Raw genomic sequence first — 6000 nt, forward strand, 5'->3', positions numbered from 1 at the left:
ATATATATTAAATAGATATTAAATTTATTTATCATTGTTCAACTTTTACATGTTTCCCTCATAACCTAAGGCCTACACCCTAGCTTTGAAGGCTATGGTCCAACTTGTAAAGTTTTAAGATATTAATGATTATAGATATTATACTAAAAATGACCTAAGACTAAGATCAGCCTAGTTGGATTAGGCGGGTCGTCAGTCTTGCTTTAAATTGATTTCGTGCGCGTGTTGCAACACATTGCTCCGTTCGTCGCTTCAGTTTGCGTCGCTTTCGTTGTTCGTCGCTCCCGTTGATCGCCGCTTTCGTTGTTCGCCGCTTTCGACGCTTTCGTTGTTCGCCGCAATCGTCGCTTTCGTTGTTCGCCGCAATCGTCGCTTCCGTTCTTCGCCGCTTTCGTCGATCGCTTCAGTTGTTACGCCAGTTTGCGTCAATTTCGTTGTTCGTCGCTTCCGTCGCTTTAATTGTAACATTGTCAGTTTGCGTGCGTCGATTTGAGTCGCTTTGGCTGTAAAGTTGTCAGTTTGCGTCGGTTTAGTTGTTTCTTTTCTAAGGTTTTAGATGACAACTTCGTGGAGCCGACGGATCTGATGATGATGATAAAATGGGGTAAAGAGAAAATAGGAAACCTATAGTCCCTTGACCAACCAGGTAAAATGTTAACTAATTAATTAATATTTTTTCTATTTTGACATATATAACTGCTTTCCAGCATTCTTATTAAGGTTTCAGACGACGATTTTGTGAAGCTGAAGGATTTAATGAGGAATAAAGAACAACATCTGGAGGATCTGATGATGATTTCATGAAAAATAAAGAAACTTTTGGAGGATCTAATGAGGAATCGAGAAAGATAGATAACATGTAGTCTTCTGAAAAACAAGGTAATCTGTTAACCAATTTTAATTTTTAATTAGACATATAGATAACTGCTTTTTAGCTTTCATTTTAAGGTTTCAGATTTCAGATGACGATCTTGTGAACCTGAAGGATCTGTTGAGGAATAGAGGAACATCTGGAGGATCTGATGATTATTTCATGAAGAATAAAGGAGCATCTGCAGGATCTAATGAGGAATCGAGAAAGATAGGTAACATAAAGTCTTCTGAACAACAAGGTAATATGTTAACCAATTTTAATTTTTAATTAGACATAAATAACTGCTTTTTAGCTTTCTTTTTAAGGTTTTAGATTTCAGATGACGATCTCGTGAACCTGGAGGAGCTGATGAGGAATAGAGGAACATCTGAAGGATCTAATGGTAATTTCATAAGAAATAAAGGAACATCTGGAGGATCTAATGAGGAATCGAGAAAGATAAGTAACATGTAGTCTTTTGAACAACAAGGTAATATTTTAAATAATTTTAATTTTTAATTAGACATATATAACTGCTTTTTAGCTTTCTTTTTAAGGTTTCAGATTTCAGATGACGATTTCGTGAACCTGGAGGATCTGATGAGGAACAGAGGAACATCTGGAGGATTTGATGATTATTTCATGAAAAATAAAGGAACATCTGGAGGATGTAATAAGGAATCGAGAAAGATAGGTAACATGTAGTCTTCTGAACAACAAGGTAATATGTTTACCAATTTTAATTTTTAATTAGACATAAATAACTGCTTTTTAGCTTTCTTTTTAAGGTTTTAGGTTTCAGATGACGATCTCGTGAACCTGAAGGATCTGATGAGGAATAGAGGAACATCTGGAGGATCTAAAGGTGATTTCATAAGAAATAAAGGAACATCTTGAGGATCTAATGAGGAATCGAGAAAGATAAGTAACATGTAGTCTTCTGAACAACAAGGTAATATGTTAACCAATTTTAATTTTTAATTAGACATAAATAACTGCTTTTTAGCTTTCTTTTTAAGGTTTTAGATTTCAGATGATGATCTCGTGAACCTGGAGGATCTGATGAGGAATAGAGGAACATTTAGAGGATCTGATGATGAATTCATAAAAAATGAAGGAACATCTGAAGGATGTCATGAGGAATCGAGAAAGATAGGTAACATGTAGTTTTCTGAACAACAAGGTAATATTTTAACTAATTTTAATTTTTAATTAGACATATATAACTGCTTTTTAGCTTTCTTTTTAAAGTTTTAGATTTCAGATGACGACCTCGTGAACCTGGCGGATTTGATGAGGAATAGAGGAACACAAGGAGGATTTAATGATGATTTCATGAAAAATGAAGGAGCATCTGGAGGATCTAATGAGGAATCTAGAAAGATAGGTAACATGTAGTCTTCTAAACAACAAGGTAATATGTTAACCAATTTTGATTTTTAATTAGACATAAATAACTGCTTTTTAGCTTTTTTTTAAGGTTTTAGATTTCAGATGACGATCTCGTGAACCTAGAGGATCTGATGAGGAAAGGAGGAACATCTAGAGGATCTGATGATGATTTCATGATAAATGAAGGAACATCTGGAGGATCTAATGAGAAATCGAGAAAGATAAGTAGCATGTAGTCTTCTAAACAACAAGGTAATATGTTAACCAATTTTAATTTTTAATTAGACATAGGTAACTGCTTTTTAGCTTTTTTTTAAGGTTTCAGATTTCAGATGGCGATCTCGTGAACCTGGAGGGTCTGATGAGGAATAGAGAAACATCTAGAGGATCTGAGGATGAATTCATGAAAAATGAAGGAACATCTAGAGGATGTAAAGAGGAATCGAGAAAGATAGGTAACATGTAGTCTTCTGAACAACAAGGTAATATTTTAACTAATTTTAATTTTTAATTAGACATATATAACTGCTTTTTAGCTTTCTTTTTAAGGTTTTAGATTTCAGATGACGAACTCGTGAACCTGGCGGATCTGATGAGGAGTAGAGGAACACATGGAGGATTTAATGATGATTTCATGAAAAATGAAGGAACATCTCGAGGATCTAATGAGGAATTAAGAGAGATAAGTAAAATGTAGTCTTCCGAACAACAAGGTAATCTAATCTGTTAACTAATTTTAATTTTTAATTAGACATAGGTAACTGCTTTTTAGCTTTTTTTTAAGGTTTCAGATTTCAGATGGCGATCCCGTGAACCTGGAGGATCTGAAAAAGAATAGAGGAACATCTGGAGGATCTGATGATGATTTCATGAAGAATGAATGAACATCTGGAGGATCTAATGAGGAATCGAGAAAGATAGGTAACATGTAGTCTTCTGAACAACAAGGTAATATTTTAACCAATTTTAATTTTTAATTAGACATACATAACTGCTTTTTGGCTTTTTTTTTTGAGGTTTTAGATTTCAGATGGCGATCTCGTGAACCTGAAGGATCTGATGAGGAATAGAGGAACATCTGGAGGATCTGATGATGATTTCATGAAGAATGAATGAACATCTGGAGGATCTAATGAGGAATCGAGAAAGATAGGTAACATGTAGTCTTCTGAACAACAAGGTAATATTTTAACTAATTTTAATTTTTAATTAGACATATATAGCTGCTTTTTAGCTTTTTTTTAAGGTTTTAGATTTCAGATGACGACCTCGTGAACCTGGCAGATCTGATGAGGAATAGAGGAACACATGGAGGATTTAATGATGATTTCATGAAAAATGAAGGAACATCTCGAGGATCTAATGAGGAGTTAAGAAAGATAAGTAAAATGTAGTCTTCCGACCAACAAGGTAATCTGTTAACCAATTTTAATTTTTAATTAGACATAGGTAATTGGTTTTTAGCTTTTTTTTAAGGTTTCAGATTTCAGATGGCGATCTCGTGAACCTGGAGGATCTGTTGAGAAATAGAGGAACATCTGGAGGATCTGATGATGATTTCATGAAGAATGAATGAACATCTGGAGGAACTAATGAGGAATCGAGAAAGATAGGTAACATGTAGTCTTCTGAACAACAAGGTAATATTTTAACTAATTTTATTTTTTAATTAGACATATATAACTGCTTTTTAGCTTTCTTTTTAAGGTTTTAGATTTCAGATGACGATATCGTGAACCTGGAGGATCTGATGAGGAATAGAGGAACATCTGGAGGATCTGATGATGATTTCATAAGGAATAAAGGAACATTTGCAGGATCTAATGAGGAATCAAGAAAGATAGGTAACATGTAGTCTTCTGAACAACAAGGTAATATTTTAACTTATTTTTATTTTTAATTAGACATATATAACTGCTTTTTAGCATTTTCTTTAAGGTTTTAGATTTCAGATGACGACCTTGTGAACCTGGCGGACCTGATGAGGAATAGAGGAAAACATGGAGGATTTAATGATGATTTCATGAAGAATGAAGGAACATCTGGAGGATGTAATAAGGAATCGAGAAAGATAGGTAACATGTAGTCTTCTGAACAACAAGGTAATATTTTAACTAATTCTAATTTTTAATTAGACATAAATAACTGCTTTTTAGCTTTCTTTTTAAGGTTTTAGATTCCAGATGACGATCTCGTGAACCTGGAGGATCTGATGTGGAATAGAGGAACATCTAGAGGATCTGATGATGAATTCATGAAAAATGAAGGAACATCTGGAGGATGTAATAAGGAATCGAGAATGATAGGTAACATGTAGTCTTCTGAACAACAAGGTAATATTTTAACTAATTTTAATTTTTAATTAGACATACATAACTGCTTTTTAGCTTTTTTTTTAAGGTTTTGGATTTCAGATGACGACTTTGTGAACCTGGCGGATTTGATGAGGAATAAAGGAACACATAGAGGATTTAATGATGAATTCATGAAAAATGAAGGAACATCTGTAGGAGCTAATGAGGAATCGAGAAAGATAGGTAACATGTAGTCTTCTGAACAACAAGGTAATATTTTAACTAATTTTAATTTTTAATTAGACATACATAACTGCTTTTTAGCTTTTTTTTTAAGGTTTTAGATTTCAGATGACGACTTTGTGAACCTGGCGGATTTGATGAGGAATAAAGGAACACATAGAGGATTTAATGATGATTTCATGAAAAATGAAGGAACATCTCGAGGATCTAATGAGGAGTTAAGAAAGATAAGTAAAATGTAGTCTTCCGACCAACAAGGTAATCTGTTAACCAATTTTAATTTTTAATTAGACATATAGATAACTGCTTTTTAGCTTTCATTTTAAGGTTTCAGATTTCAGATGGCGATCTCGTGAACCTGGAGGATCTGTTGAGGAATAGAGGAACATCTGGAGGATCTGATGATGAATTCATGAAGAATGAGCAAACATCTGAAGGATCTAATGAGGAATCGAGAAAGATAGGTAACATGTAGTCTTCTGAACAACAAGGTAATATTTTAACTAATTTTATTTTTTAATTAGACATAAATAACTGCTTTTTAGCTTTTTTTTAAGGTTTTAGATTTCAGATGACGATATTGTGAACCTGGAGGATCTGATGAGGAATAGAGGAACATCTGGAGGATCTGATGATGATTTCATAAGGAATAAAGGAACATCTGCAGGATCTAATGAGGAATCAAGAAAGATAGGTAACATGTAGTCTTCTGAACAACAAGGTAATATTTTAACTAATTTTAATTTTTAATTAGAAATATATAACTGCTTTTTAGCTTTCTTTTTAAGGTTTTAGATTTCAGATGACGATATCGTGAACCTGGAGGATCTGATGAGGAATAGAGGAACATCTGGAGGATCTGATGATGATTTCATAAGGAATAAAGGAACATCTGCAGGATCTAATGAGGAATCAAGAAAGATAGGTAACATGTAGTCTTCTGAACAACAAGGTAATATTTTAACTAATTTTAATTTTTAATTAGAAATATATAACTGCTTTTTAGCTTTCTTTTTAAGGTTTTAGATTTCAGATGACGATATCGTGAACCTGGAGGATCTGATGAGGAATAGAGGAACATCTGGAGGATCTGATGATGATTTCATAAGGAATAAAGGAACATCTGCAGGATCTAATGAGGGATCGAGAAAGATAGGTAACATAAAGACTTCTGAACAACAAGGTAATATGTTAACCAATTTTAATTTTTAATTAGAC

Source organism: Corella eumyota, chromosome 7 (genome assembly GCF_963082875.1).
Source record: "Corella eumyota chromosome 7, kaCorEumy4.1, whole genome shotgun sequence".
Taxonomy (NCBI): Eukaryota; Metazoa; Chordata; class Ascidiacea; order Phlebobranchia; family Corellidae; genus Corella; species Corella eumyota.